The sequence below is a fragment of the Dermacentor albipictus genome, chromosome 9 (assembly GCF_038994185.2).
Source record: "Dermacentor albipictus isolate Rhodes 1998 colony chromosome 9, USDA_Dalb.pri_finalv2, whole genome shotgun sequence".
Lineage (NCBI taxonomy): Eukaryota > Metazoa > Arthropoda > Arachnida > Ixodida > Ixodidae > Dermacentor > Dermacentor albipictus.
Genome location: NC_091829.1, coordinates 43,286,469 through 43,302,772, shown reverse-complemented (window position 1 = coordinate 43,302,772; position 16,304 = coordinate 43,286,469). Strand labels below are relative to the sequence as shown.

General features: G+C 46.4%; 1 protein-coding gene across 1 annotated transcript in view; it reads left to right on the top strand.

Annotated features, from left to right (window-relative positions):
* The first annotated feature begins 2,445 nt into the window (after nucleotides 1-2,445).
* Nucleotides 2,446-16,304, top strand: part of LOC139049737 (QRFP-like peptide receptor) — a 117,750-nt gene continuing 103,891 nt past the window's right edge. The window contains exon 1 of the mRNA XM_070525532.1: nucleotides 2,446-2,624. The gene's annotated coding sequence lies outside the window, so the exon portion shown is untranslated. The remainder of the gene's footprint in view (nucleotides 2,625-16,304) is intronic.

Below are 16,304 nucleotides of genomic sequence, written 5' to 3'. Positions count from 1 at the left end.
TGAGAGCAGCATCTGGCAGAAATATTAGTAGAAGATTCACAGCGCGCAACCTCTCTCTTCATACTGCCTTCCTTCGCAGAAAAGTAGATCCAGTAAGGTCCCGTGAATATTACAAGGCCAACAATTGTCACGAATGTGCTGAAATAAACAGTAGTTTGCTTAGATTTAAAAAAACCTTTGCTTATGTACCCTAAATATCGAAACAATGATAAAAGAAAGTGACTCGCCATTCCGGCTCTGCGAAAGGGGATGTCCAGTGAAGCTGGTTCAAAAAACTATCACTACAACTGCTGAGGGGGGGTATGCGATGCCTTACTGATGGTTCGGATGCTTGTTTTGAGCTTGTTATTTATTGAAACGTGTGCTGGTCTGCGTCTTGTATGGGTGATTTCAATGAGTGTATGCACTGTTCACTTCACTTCGCTAAGCGCTCGTAGCCTCTGCCTTAGGATGGGGATGAACCATTGCATTGTTGCTTGCTTAGGGGCGTAAGGACCATTAGTGATGATGATCATTTTTGTTCACGGACGGAAACGAGAAAAAGTGGCTGAGGTTCAACGTGGATTGAAGCTAGTTACACAGGCGAAAACCCAGATGTCAAACACATTGACGTCATATGTAACAAAGCTTTTAGACGTCTTGGTTGCCTCCATCGTTCATTGTGTAAGGCTCCAAAGGATACCAAACTGATGACGTATAAAGCACTTATCCGCCCCATTCTTGATTATGGCTGCATCATATGGCATCCTCATAAAAATAGGATATTAAAAAGTTAGAATCAGTCCAAAAGAAATCAGTGCGCTTCATTTTTCGCAACTATAGCCGAGATTTTTCCCCTTTTTACCATTATACAGTTACAGGTCTTACAGTTCTTTCATCTCGCCGCCGCTTAGAATGCATAAAATTTTTACACACGCTGTTTCATTCTGAGCCCCTTGTCACACTAAATAATTATTTGAACTTTAGTCCACCTTCTATCACTAGGAGTTCTCACAATCTCAACCTTAACCCTTTCTTTTGCAGAACGGAGATGTTCAAGCACAGCTTCTTTCCATTGGTCATTGAACTCTGGAATTCACTGCCTGGAAGCATCCGCTCTTTACCTACGCAAGAATTTTTGAAAACAATTACCTATACTTGATATTCATATTTTTGTGCCTGTATCTCGTTTAATAAAAATAAATAAAATAAATAAAACTCTGTTAAGCACGGTTAGACACGGTTCTTCAGTGCTTCTTCCCGGCGACGTATAACGGCAGGGTGATCAGACTCAGCCTGTCGCCTGCAGCGAAGGGTTGACGCGCTCGCACTGACGCCTGCTGACGCCTGTTTCATTGGTGACGAGACCGAGCGACCAAGCGCCGGTGAAGCAGCAGGTTGAACCCTCTCCTGGTCACGTGGCACACAGAGGCGAAGCTCGAGCACGCGCAGCTGCGACGCCTCGCTGCCGCGGATAACGTGACATGACGTCACACTCACACTTGGACGGCGGCGGCTGAAGATGAAACGCGTGCCGACATTGACCTCGCGAGCGTTACTCCGAGCAGTGGAGCTTTCACTCTAGTATGCCTAACGCCGAGAGGATAAGAGCTTTGCCGTAAAAACGTACTGACCAATCACTCCGGCGTTGCCGTAATACGAAGGTTGCTTTCTACTATTCAACGTCCCATTGTTCGCTTGCGTCCAACCAGACCAAGCAAGCGTTACCTGACTACATAAATGTTAAATTAAATTGTGGGGTTTTACGTGCCAAAACCACTTTCTGATTATGAGGCATGCCGTAGTGGAGGACTCCGGAAATTTCGACCACCTGGGGTTCTTTAACGTGCACCTAAATGTAAGTACACGGGTGTTTTCGCATTTCGCCCCCACCGAAATGCGGCCGCCGTTGCCAGGATTCGATAGCGCGACCTCGTGCTCAGCAACCCAACGCCATAGCCACTGAGCAACCACGGCGGGTCCACCTAAATGTTGAAGAAACATTGGTATTAACCTTGACTGTCTGGTTTCGCATAGAGTTCATTTCGGCACTGGAATTTTCATGTACAGCCCCAGCTTGGCATGCACACTTCGCAGTCTGATAAGAGAAACCCAGCCAACACGGGACCAGTATCCGGAGAAATAGCCACTGGGCCCCTGCAAGCTATAAATCAAGTATTAAAAGAAAGAAGTCACTCGATGCTCACTCTTCGACAGACATTCCGCGAGGCCGAGCATATACCGCGCGAAAGAACGCAATAACGGAAAAGGAGGGCCGACCACCTCGCTCCGGAGGCATCCCGACGCGCAGGCTGCGCGGTGTCAACGGCCCGCCACCTACCTACTCGGCCGTGGCGGCCCGGGGCGAAAGAATTCCGCCGCGCGCTTCGGGCCCGGCGGTGCCGGCGGCAGCCGCTGAGCGGCGCGGCGTCTCGCTCCGGCAGGCGCGCTTTCGGGACGCTCGGTTCGTCGGAGCGGCCACTCGCTCAGCGACGGGTCCTCCGAGCGCGCGCGCGGATTCCCGAGTGAAGTGCGAATTTCCTTTTGGGAGGGAGGCGTGCGCACTTCTCGTGGACGGGCCGATAGCCGGCGCCGGGACGTTTTCTCGCGGGACCCTCGCCCCGGAAACGGGACTGCCAGCCCCTGTGAGTGTCGCACGGTGTCCTAAATTTTACCTCGCTTTTCTTCTTCTTCGTGTCGGTTACCGGGCTATCTCAAAGTTTTTTTTTCTTGTCTTGTACTGGGTCGCTGATTTTGATGACTTACTTTCGCTTCGCCCTGTAGGCATCTGCTTTATCGTCGACTACTTAGTGTCTGTATCCTCTTTGATGTTGGTTTGTCACCTCTTCTTATGACAATTCCTTTTCACATTACTACTTGAGCGTTATTGCGTTACTGACAGAACGTTATTGAGCGTTGAGCGTTATTGAGAGAACAGACTAGGGAAAAAGTCACGTCGGGAGGAAATGATACGCGCAGATCAACAGGCCATTGCGACCTGACAATAGTAACTGTTTCACAGCGGCATCATTTAGCGCAAGTGAATACGTTCGCGGTGTTTGTGAGAGCAAATGTAGAAACAATGTATAGGATAAAGGAGAAAAAAAGTATATCAAATAAAGAAAAATCACGGGAATATGTATTAGCACGTTCGAATTGTACAAATTAAGCCAGGCGTTGCTTTGCTGATAAATTCACACAATAAATTATGATAATTGGCTTTCTTTATTTTCATCTGACCGAAAAATGAAACATCTTCAGAAGCTATAGCGAAACCAGACAGCACATATGAATAAAATATGCAGGCATCAAACCAAAATTAAAGAAAGCGTAATGTCCTGCATAACACATTGATCTTCACCCGTTTTATTCATAAAGGTCGCCTGTTACGAACTCTTCCTATAATGTAGGGGATGGGGGAGGCATGAAAGTGTTTATAATCGTATAACTGAAGTTGATTTCATGAAGACTGGCTGTGTTTTCCTCCGCTCGCTGTCTTTCTCCGTGCAAATGAAATATACCAAAAGGAAATGTTCATAGTTTCATAACTTATTTAGCTTGAACCTGGACCGTTTATCACCTATATCGAAAAGAGGCTAGCGGGCATTAGCGATTCTTTTTTACCTCGCATACTGAGCCTACTTTACTTGACAGGATTTCCGCAGTTTTTATGATTTATTTAGTTTGTTCAAAGGACGAAATGAATAACTTATTTTTTCATGGCAATACAATAAATCTTTTTTGGATGCTGCTAAGGTGTTAATTCGATGTTTTGCTTTTGTGTTACGGTCTGCTAGATATTTCACTTCGATGCTCCGTCTACTACTCATGCTAAACCCTCTACAACTGTACCGAGCTCCCTTTTAACTTTAGAGGAAACAATGTCGCGATTTCACATTTGTATCAGCTATAGTGTTGGGTTTGCTTCCTTAACTATTTGCATTTACCCTGCAGGCACCCTTGTTTTTCTCTTTATGGCTGTTTTGAGATTAGCGTGCTTAATTATGGTTAGAAGTTTCTGATGCGCAAGCAACGTTACACTTAGCTGCAAGGGCGGTGCATTTATTCCCACGAGGAAAAAAAAATGGCCTGAGATGCAGGAATGAGCGAAGAAGGTAATGTTACGCCAACTGATATGTCACGCAAACAACGCAAAACTTCCCTTTGGTAGCCTGTAAATGAAGTTTTTCGAGGTCATTTAGATATTTTCGCGATAAACACTGTCATTGCGACAGACGGTTCGCAGTGCGAATAAGTATTTGGTATTGGCATTTTCTCTACCGCTGAAAACGGGTCAGTCTCAATTAAGCTTCGGGACTGCTTATCCCTATTTCTTCCTGAAGTTCTGGCGGTGGCCTGAAGCCTGACGCGAGTTTATTTAATCTATATCTGCAGTTGTCAAGATAACGAAATGTTTACCCTATGTTTATCGCTTGCTGCAAATAGTGGTACTCGCATTTTACGGCCATTTCGTTTTCTTGTGCCTGCTCAAGCAAATTTTATTGCAGTAGTTTGGGTGCCTGGCCATAGGGGCTTATTTATGAACGAAATGGCTGAAAGAATGGCGAGAGCGGCCCTCAGTGGCCCTGTTTTGTCATTACTCCCTGCGTCAACTTACGAAAGTGCTGTTAGATTCAGGAGACTTGAAGTTATTGTAGACTCTTTGAACCCAGCTATAGATAATTTCGCTGTGTCGACAGCTCCCTCGAGGCAAACGCTCATTTCACGCCAGTAAAACTGAATTACTTTTCATCCGATTATTCTGTCGGATATCGGCCTTCAACTTTTTATCGTCACCCCCCTCCCCCCCCCCCCCCATCTGCCCAATGTGCGGAGAAGCTGAGACAATTGATCGCGTTTTCTTATTCCGCCACCGTTTTCTTCTTGTTTAAGGAAAAGATATGCTAGAATCACGGTTCAGTCATTTTGGTGTGCATTTTTACATTTCCGATATTCTTTCTGTGTGAGCTTCCCCTCTTGGCCGTTGCAAAAGGGGTGCTTAAGTTTTCTCAGATGCGGAGGAACGTTTTAGTTGTTTCAGGCTGTAATATTTTTAATTAATTTCTTCTCGAAGCCTTTCTGTTAGTTTTAGTAATAAATTACTTTCTTTTCTAATAACATACGAATATTGGTCAATAATGTCTAGTGGTGGCTACGTGTCATCAGGCAGAGAAACTAAACAAGACGAAACGAAATGAAACGATGTGGCCTCACACAGACTTTCATGTGAAATTTTCATACAATGTTTTCGGTTGCTTGACTATGCCTAGTACCATGTTAAATCTCATGATTCTCTATATACTATTAAATGTGGTATGATTTCATGGCCGTGTGGCCAAAAATAAAATAATAAGAAATGCAGTTCATTGTTCTTGCAGACTATGAAAGCTTTAACTAATAAATGAAATGTATTTCGCCTAGTTTTTAGTATTTAACATTTTTCTATCCACCGTACTTTCTCACCAGTGGTATCTAATAGATATAAAGAAATTTGTGCTTCTGCCGCTGCTTATTATTTTCTTGCCAGAAACGTAGGACGCTGTGAATGAAAAGCCATGCTCATTTCTGCTGTCAAGTCGTTCTATACATGGAGACGCGCCACATATATGAAATCGCATCGCCTTGAGAAGAACACAAAAAAAAATAGTGCAGAAATACAACCAACACAATCATGTTCATTTTAGCAGCTCCTCATTAAATGCCAAAGACACTAATGGTTCCGCAACTTCGATAGATTTTACCGAACATTTCAATGACACTTTCAAAAAGTGTCAGTGCAAGGTTGGAGCACCCCTCAAGAATCTCCACTTTACCTCTCCGTTTCATTAAATAATAAGGTGCGCATTAAGCCACTGTCAGCTAACAACACGACAAATTGTTTTTCAGCTTCCCAGTGCGATCACTGTCGCAATTGTTGCCAACAGGTGGCAGTCCGTTGCAGCGCTAAGAAGTACGAGAAAAAAAGAGAAGAGAGAAAGGAAGCTCTTGCTAGAAATAACAACAAAAAAGAAAGAAAAAGAAAGGAAGACTGCTGAGTTGCCCTTTAAATGCTTCCGGTTTTGCTTGCTCCACGCATCCAGTATCCACGTGCTTCACTGAAGCGTTTAGAACACAGTATACGTTTGTTGTATTCCTTAGCTTCGCTTCTATGAAATCCTAACGTTTTCTTTTTCTTCCGGTAACGTTAAAGAGGGATTACTGCTTGCGTGGCACATTTCTTTTCCGCACGTGTGTCCTAACGAAAACCTCAATTTAAGAATAAAACAGTAAAAAAAAAGCAACGCCGAGCTACGACTTATCCTGATATAATGAGGTGGTGTTCGAAAGCTGCTCGACATCAGACCCGCCCAGGTACGCCAGCGTTTCCGCACCATCTACTCCAGTGAACTAGCGTGAAAGCGCGACTATATACACTAGCAGTAAAACGCCCCCCTCGAAATCGCGAAAGTATAGCAAGGTTGCTTTTCGTTCTTTCTATAGCTGAGCCAACGGATCTGGACGTCATATTTTTTTCTCGAAGCCCGAAAGCCCCAGAACCCAGCGTACCCGTTCAAAGCGGCTCATTCAGCCGTTTTGCGATGCAGTCAGTCGGCGCCGTACCAAACTTTAGGTCGCCGTCAGCTCCGTCTAGAATATGCGCGAATCTTTCCAGACGACAGCGAAAGGGCTTTCGTGCTTGCTCCAACGCTATTCAGCTTTGGCTGCCAACCTGCATTGTTTGCGGCGAGGTGGACGCGAAGTCCGGTGCAACGACGTTTTCTCAAGTGATACCACAAGGAGAACTTCCATTTATTTTGGTGACGTATAGCCGATGCAATCACTGAGTACGATCACGTTCGCTGGACAGCAGTGAACAGAAAAGAAAACGCAATTTCATCTGCCTTCTCCCTGGGCTAAGCTCTTTCTGCAGTCGGTGTAACACTGGGGTTACGCTACAATATAATGATGATAATCAATGATGATTACGATGCTGCTGCTGTTGATGATGCCCAAAGTGAACTCGGAAGATAATTTGCCCTACCCAGGTGTACTGAGGTCGCAACAAGCTTTGTCTACTGTCCTCAACGTGCTATCAACGTCGTTGCGTCGTCATCGGCCTCATTCCTTCGTCGGTAGTCATCACATCGTGATCGAAACGCCATTGCACGCTCGCAGCTGACGCCATCATCACCGAGTAGTCGAACATCACCGTAGTCACTCTCGTCGGCATCGTCGATGTCTCCGTGCCCAGGCTAGAGAACGTTTTGGTGCTTTTATTTTACATAGCTGGCCCCCTACCGTTACATTCACCATACCGGCAGCGCAAATGGGACGGCGACACCGACAAGATAAACACACAAGGCAAACGCCGAACTAACAATTGCAGTTGTTAGCTCAGCACTTGTCATGCGTGTTTCTCTTGTCGGTGGCGCAGTCCCATTTGTGCTGCCGTTATAGTGAATATCTGCCAACCTCGCCCAGTCTCGGATACTGTAGCGCATTTCTTTTTTCACGCAGGATTTACAGCGACGTCATCGGCCTCTGATGATGTCATCGCAACCATATAGCCGACAAGACTCTTGCGTTACACCCTAGGTGTTGGTCTTCGCCAAGGTGATCTTCACCGATCGCTCTGGAATGAGCATTGTAATACAGGCGCTTTCACGTTACAGCCGCAGCAGCAAAATGCCGGTCAGCGCGATAATCCCATCGGTGGAGTATCATGACGCGAGTTTCTGCGCGTTTACTTTTTTGCTGCCGATGTGGCCATGCCCCCGTGACCCGTTCTCGCTGGCTTTTCACAGCGTCGTTTAACACTGTCTTTTATAACACGTGCCTTCTCATATTCAGGAAAGGGTTACGCGCTTTATTGTCAGTTACCACGCACTTCCTTTTAATTTTTAGTCACGCTTGTGTTTGTATTAGGACGATAGCGGACACAACCTTGCAGGTGAAAGAGAATAAGAGAAAAGCTAAAATGAGGATGATCAATAAATGTGAAAAGGGGACTGCTAATTGCTTAAAGCAAAGTCTTGGTCTCGCTATAGGTGGCAGCTATATATGTGGCAGACAAATATTCCCACCTACCTGCATAGAGTGGCGTTCTAGACACGTGAATGTTTTTACTCTTTGAATGCACATAAAGATACCAGAGCTCTTGTTTCAGGGAAACAACCCCTATTGTATGGAGAAGCGTTCGCCATATCTGTACCTGTTAGCCAGAGAACTTTCACAAACATCTACTTGGAACCATGTTTTAGTATACGGGACATCGTCCCTCATCATAGAAACGCCGCTCTCAATCTTTTATATAAGTATTCAAAAATAAGAAATCGCAAATTATCAAACACCGTTTGATATAACTTACCAATTTTATGTGAAACGCTGGTCATTATCGGTAATCGCACGAAGTACACTCGCAGATACTTTCCCGTTACACCAGAAGCCTAAATGGCTCGAGATTAATAGTGTAATGAATGCAAAATATCGGCGTATTTTTGCATACCTTTCTACTTTGTTCTTTATATGTTGCTCAATGCTTTTATTATATTTGTTTGTGATGGGATGGAGAATGCGGGGAAGGGATATTTGTTTAACATCGATGAAGAGTTAGAAATCTAGTCCCTAAATGTCTCTATGGGGAGGTGATACATTTCGGCTTCGATAATTATCTTTAGGATTGGACTTCATAGAGGCCACCAAAAGGAGGTGGTTGGGGGAAAAATTTCTCTATGAATGCATGTTCAAGGAGTAAGCACCGCGCATTAGACAGTGTAATGAGTGCATCGTTGAAAAACATGTGAGGGAAAATGTGAGAAACAGTCAACTGAAAATTGTTTTGTCGATGAGGTATTCTAATTCGAAAAAGCGCAAGTGGGACATGGTCTAATGAGTGTGTTCCGCTCGAACGCTACCAGTTTAATAGTCAGTAGTCATCGCCTGCGTTTTTCTAATCGGATGTTCAATGCATTGAGTATTTTAATAAAATTTCTATGTGGTTTCCTCTCTTGCGTCTTTACCCGCCGTGGTTGCTCAGTGGCTATGGTGTTGGGCTGCTGAGCACGAGGTCGCAGGATCGAATCCTGGCCATGGCGGCCGCATTTCGATGGGGGCGAAATGCGAAAACACCCGTGTACTTAGATTTAGGTGCACGTTAGAGAACCCCAGGTGGTCGAAATTTCCGGAGTTCTCCACTACGGCGTGCCTCATAATCAGAAAGTGGTTTTGGCACGTAAAACCCCATAATTTTTTTTCTCTTGCGTCTTTCGTCTTCTTCTGTCTCTGCTGAGTTGACTACACGTTCAATCACGCCAATTTACGTTGATAAAACGATATTGATCGATCAGTTTATCATGAAACCTCCAAACTACAGTTAACAAATAAATGGAGAGAAAGCGGAATTCGTAGCACCCCCTTATTAATGCTCCGTGCCTTCCGACATACTTGGTACGTAAAACTTACAGCAGTGAAGCTTCCCGGCACGGCGAATGCGTGCTTGTGCGGGTTGGAACATCAGGCTAAATTGCGCTTTGAAGTCTCTTCAAATTCAGATATTATTATTTGCAATACTCTTCAGTGCTGTGACTTCAAAGATTTTTGGACTACAATTGTGAAAGTTTTCAAATTGGATAAAACGTATGTTACGACTACGTATATTCGGCTTCAAAATTTCAAGTGACATTCGGATTTCAGTTTAGGTTTTATTGCAAATAATAATGTTAAGAATGCGGAATCTGCATACATACAGAGGGAGGTCCTAGAGTCAACAGACTGTACGACGGACATTTCGTTAGTATTGACTAAAAGCCTATATCTACAGCATCTTTGCCTAACTCCAAAAAGCACTATCGCGGGAGTCCCTAGATAACACGAAAGACATTTCTACTGCCACAAAACAAATATTGTCACAATGGTAGCCTGTAGACTGATTACGTCACTCACCGTCTGCGCGGCCTCTGCGTAACAATCTGTTGCTAGATGACATTCCCAATCTTCTCGTATCGGCTCCATGGAGTATATGTACTTTTTCGTTTTCACTTGAGGTGCCTAATGTTATGCAATGTGTTGGTAAATATTACGAAGTATTTACTTCCTTAACTCTATGTTCAGTCTTTCTTATATGCTGTCAAAATATTTTCCATTATTTCCTATTGCATCCAGTGGGGCGAAGGCGTAGAAGCGATACAGTCACATAGGCACTTAGGTCTCCTTACGTGCGTTGAATACAATAGCGTTCCGATTCTTACGAGCGATACTTTTCATTTGGTCATGTGCTCGAATTGGGCAAAGACAATTTCGGCAGTGGGTCGGGTTTGTTTTGCACGTGGGTCAACTCAATTTTCGGATTGGACACAGTCAATATTTTGGGTGTGCGCCATGCAAACTTTGTATTTGGGCCAAGTGAATTTCGGTATTGGGCCAGGTGTGTTTTCAGAGGAGGTCAACTCAATCTTCGAATTGAGCGAAGTAAATTATTTGGGTGTGGGCTACGGCGTCCGCCGCGTTCCAGCGCCGGGAACGTGGCGCCCTCACTTGGTCACGTGGGTTTCGGCACCATCGGACGGTAACGCGGGACGCTCGGCGGATTTTTCGCTTCACGGAGCATACTTAATGCTTTCGCATTAACAAGAAAATTGGTGCGCGTACCCCAACATTGAGACCCTTACCAAGCTCGGGCATGCAAGTCCCGGTCACAAAGAGATCAGTATCAACGACTCGTACCGGATTGTTTCGAAAGCGACGGATCGGTGGTCTGAATTGTGTAGCTTAAGGAAGGTAAGCAGCCTGGTCGGTGGCATAGAGTATCGTACAATAATTACGAGAGAGAACTGTGGCGCTGGTGTCTACGGAAGCTGCAAGCGGGGCAGTTCAGCCAGCATGGAAATTATGGGAAGTACGTGGATTTGCCTAAACTTCGTCCTTATCGCTTCCAACGGCTTAGTGACTTCAAAACTCGTCATTTTCAAGAATGTACTGTGTAATAAATAACGAAACAAACATCATTAAAGTTGCCCGACGGGCAGGATTCCAACGCAGGACCTCTAGCGCAGAAGCGCGATATCGAAACCATTATGGGCACGGACGCATGCATCGACAAGCGGCACCCGCCGTGGTTGCTCAGTGGCTATGGTGTTGGGCTGCTGAGCACGAGGTCGCGGGATCGAATCCCGGCCACGGCGGCCGCATTTCGATGGGGGCGAATTGCTAAAACACCCGTGTGCTTAGATTTAGCTGCACGTTAAAGAACCCCAGGCAGTCAAAATTTCCGGAGTCCTCCACTACGGCGTGCCTCATAATCAGAAAGTAGTTTTGGCACGTAAAACCCCATAATTTAATTTTTTAATCGACAAGCGGCGTAGAATGCCCTTGCGAATTTCTCGCGCGCGAGCCACAGCATTGAGACGCTTGGCGCGTTTCGTTTTTGGCTGCCTCTACAAACTGAAACGCTGCAATTAGTAGCGATTACGCGTGTTCGCCGAGTCCTCTGCACTTGGGAAATTATAGATTGCTCCGAAATTCGGGACAACGAAGGCAGGCAAAGCGCAATAAGCAAAACCGCAAGAGCGTCCGAATCCACAGGCACGAAGATCAGACGAAACCATGCACTAGCCGCCATTCCTACGGCGGTTGAACGATCGCAGAGCCAGAGTTCTCTCTAGTAATTATCGTAGGAAAGTCTACGGTCGACGGCTGCGTCGGGCAGCATTCCTTCATTCCATTGGCACCTCGACGAATCGATTTCGGCGCAGTGTTGTTGATTGGCCAAGGCTGACGTTATAACTTTTTTTTATGCGAAGCATATTACGAGAGCTCAACCCAGCTCCTCAGGCGCGGCGGTGTCACCTTCAATACCACGTGACACCGTGACGTCACAACAGAGAAGAACCGGGGCTCCAACTCGCGCCGTCGCTCGCGGCGTCGCGGCGGTATATAAGCAGCTGCACTTGCCTCTGCTAGACACTCACGAGGTGAGATGCCTCCTGGAGACAGAGCTGCTCGTTGGAATGAGAAGCGAAGGTTGCGGCGTGCTACAGAGACTGATTTTCTAGGTGGCTTTGGCTCAACTCTTGCAAGATGGGCTGGGTGGGAATCGAACCAGGGTCTCCGGAGTGTGTGACGGAGACGCTACCACTGAGCCACGAGTACGATGCTTCAAAGCGGTACAAAAGCGCCTCTAGTGAATGCGGTGTTGCCTTAGAAACGAGCTGTTTCTAAGGCTCAGGCGTGCGTCGCTTGCTCAGGCGCACATTTCGTTGCCGCGCCGAACGCTGCGTTTCTCGACGCTCACCGCGTCCAATGCGGGGCGCGTAGTCGCTGCGCCGTAGCCCATTGTCTTACACCCCTTGGCGGGTCGACGGGAACGCTGTCGCGTTCCACTCTTGAAGGCGAAGCAGAGTAACGCATGAGTTGTTTCTTCGTCTAGCCGAACCAAATATAGCCAAGCAACAGCAGTTCACCAGGCTAAACAGTGGTTCAACAACTAAAAAAAAGGATAGTATGCTTCGCATCCTGGGCTTAACCTTAGCTAAGCCACAGCCATTTTTTCTTGTTTTCTGTGTTTGATGAGAGATGTTGGTGCCTGTTAGACGGCGCCGGCTACACCTCGCACTTCATGCAACCGAAGAGTGCAAACTAACTATAGTGACGTCTCGACTATTTCACGTCTCGACTATAACATTTTCTATAGCAAATAATTCTTCGCGTGTATTAAGTTGTATGCGCACAGGACAGCAATGAATAGGCGAGGCCCAAATTAATGGATGAACGCTTGTCAACATCAACGTGCATATGACAATGCGCACGTAACTTATAGTAGGCGTAACTGTGGAAATTAACATGTGGCAACAGAAAGCGTTGTACGAACACAAGCTTTGTTGTCATGGCAACTGTTGCATCGGCAATTCTCCCAAGTAGCAAATGGTCAGCGGGTAGTTTATTGACTTAGATGTATGTGCTAATGCATTTCATAAATCGCTCTTGCACCCCTCTGCATGGAACAGGCCTCCGCATGCTTACATGTAATTTCATTCCCACAGCGGGCCGCGTGGTATCCCGGGCGGATATATAAAAAAAAATGCCGGTGCATTCATTCTTTAGAAATCCTTGGTGACTTCAAAGCTATTAGCGGTCGATGCGACGGTTAGTGAGTAATTGTTGCTTATATGTTTTGCATAATATATTCCGAAAGGCTGCACATACCCGGTGACACATGACCACTGACGACAGTCGGCATCAGAGATGCTTACTGAGCTGCGGCTCATACGAAGTGGCAAATACCCTGTGACTAAAGTTGGTGTTAAATATGTCCATTGAAGAACGGCACTATTAACAGTGGCCTGCACACAGTTACCCAAGTTCGCGTCAAGCAGGTTCACTGAGGAGCCCCACGTGCCCAGTATTTACGTACCCAGTGATCCAAGTTGACACAACGGTCGTTTTTTTTTTTTTTGAACCGGACTTTCTCAGCATGGCAGCCCGATGCCCTGCCCATTTGACCAAAAGCGGTTGGCGGGAAAGAGGTTAGGAGCAAACAGGCATCTATACCTCAAACTGTTTTCAAGGAAGGCCAACAGGATTAAACGTATGCGCCAGAAATTTGGGTGTCTATGGTCGAGTTGTTCCGTGCAGCGAGCATGCTGAAATCAATGAAACTCCTAATTACCTTCCTCTATTGTTTGCGAAATACACAGCTAAATGCGGCGTCGCGTGCGAAATCCAGCGCCAGCTTTTGAGCTCGGTACAGTGAACCAATTAGGGTGGGCGACAGTTTGCCGTTGACTGGTGGATCCGACAACGGGAAATAAATGAACATGCTCATGGTGCATCGAACGATATAGAGAGCATGTTTGAGGTTGCACTCGCTGGTTGCACTCGCTGTTGAGGGAGAGAGAGAGAGAGAGAAAGAGAAAGTGATTACGTAATGGCAGAGAGGTTAAGCAGGCTAGAACACGCCATAATCGCTAACACGACGCGGCGAGTAGGTGGAAGTAGGATAAAAAAGTTGAAAAGGAGGGAAGAAAATTTCACAATACAACATTAATAATATTTGAGGTTTTACGTGCCAAAACCACTTTCTGTTTATGAGGCACGCCGTAGTGGAGGACTCCGGAAATTTTGACCCCCTGGGGTTCTTTAACGTGCACCTAAATCTAAGCACACGGGTGTTTTCACATTTCGCCCCCATCGAAATACGGCCGCCGTGGCCGGGATTCGATCCCGCGACCTCGTGCACAGCAGCCCAACACCATAGCCACTGAGCAACCACGGCGGGTAATACAACATTATTAGTCAGCTTTGGAGGAACAATTCTGAAGCCCACGGATATCACAGCGGGTATAAGGAGACTAGGGTTGCAACTTAACTTCCTCCTGTGACGTAGAGGAAGCGTGGTAAGAGCAGGACACGCCGCCATACTACACTGAAACATAAGCGAGGTTTTGTGGCGCAATGCGAATCGCCATAATAGGAGACCAATCTGTCTGCAACATAGATTGACTATCAGTTTTTTTGTAGACTCTTTAAAGGAGCAACCGTCCCTTCCATTCTCGCCAGACAGATATCTCGCACTACCGATTTTCATCCCTTTTGCCACGACAGAAAGAAAAAAAAAAGTTTTCTGGTGCGCACTTTCTATCGGTCGTTACAAAGTAATCAACGCCGAAAAACAATTTCGGCCAATATGAGAGAGTGAAGAGGAGTCAGAAGAAAAATAAAAGAATATCCGGATCTCACGCGCTGTGGGAATCGATGTAAGCGAAGCTTTGTATATGCGGTTTGCTTTGACTGATGATAATTAGCGGTGCCGTTGGCGGTGAATGTGTAATTTTCTTAGCGTTTCTTCCGAGTGGCCAGTTGATCTTAAACGTTACCTTGCGTGCATCACTGTTGTGTGTCTACGTAGTCCACAGAACACACGGGGAGACGTGTTTGCTAGAGGCGTTGTTGTGCGTCACTGTTCATAATCTCCGAGTGGCTTGAGCATTTTGATAGCCTCACATGGCACATCGCATCGTGGCAGAATTGATAAATTTTAATTGAATTACGGAGCTCCACGTAATTCAATTCATTATAGAACTGTATGCATACATTGTACAGATACATCGCGATCTGTACTGCGTTTCGATGCATAGAGAAAACGCTCCTATTACGCGCGACGCTTCTTTCGGGCCTGGCTGTCCTCGAGGCGGAGTGCACACATTGAAGCCATTTTGCTGGCTCGTGTTTGCGTGCTCCCTCTGCATACGTGACGAGCACGCTGCTGAGACGCCAACTTCAAACGCTCTCTGCAGGCTACAGGCGATTGTAATGTTTACACACATATCACAGCCCAGCACACGACCTCCACCGCCCAGCACCTACATTTTTGTCGCATGTAGGAAAGCAAGCACAACACGTGCCATACGCACAAACTGTGAAACGTTGCCGTGGTGGCGCCGGCCTGGGTGGATGGATGGATGGATTGACGGACGGACGGACGGACGGACGGACGGACGGACGGACGGACGGACGGACGGACGGACGGACGGACGGACGGATGGATAAATGGGATGGATGGGATGGATGGATGGATGGATGGATGGATGGATGGATGGATGGATGGATGGATGGATGGATGGATGGATGGATGGATGGATGGATGGATGGACGGACGGACAGACGTTATTAGCATCCCCTTTGGAACGGGTAGGTGGGTTGCACCACCAAGCTCTTGATATTATACTGCCTAATGTCCTACCTAGGTTAAAAGAGAAATAAAGAAAAAGACAATATGAACTGCGCGGAGGCAAGCGCCATCTGGTAGTGCTGCAAGAAATCCATCGTCGCATGCGAGCTGGACGTATGGATGGATGTTGCGAGCGTCCCCTTTGGAACGGAGTGGTTGGTTGCGCCACCAAGCTCTTGCTATTATGCTGCCTAATGTCCTACCTGCGTTAAAAAAGAAAAGGAACAAAAAACCCTCGTCGAATTCTCATAATCAAATTTTCTGACTCCCTACTGTGAACTTGCAAACCAGGAGGCGAGTGCCATCTGGTGGTGTTCGAAAAGACCATGACAGCAGCAGCAGCGTCGGGAAAGCCGAGAGAAGAGGCAAAGAAAGCTTCCCTTTAAAAGAGTCGGGCTGTATGTTCTCGCTTCTCTCACTTTGATTTGAGCGCTGAGCAGCCAATAACTTCGGGGAGCAGCAGGTGAAAAAGTAAGATTCCGCCTATTATTGCCTCCGCCGCTACCTTCTCGTCAAGCCAGACAGCTGATAACACCATTCTTTCGGAATCGGTCAAGTTCGATTTCGAAAGTGGAGAACGAATAAAGGGGACACGTATGTGCCTAACTTCGAAATTACCATA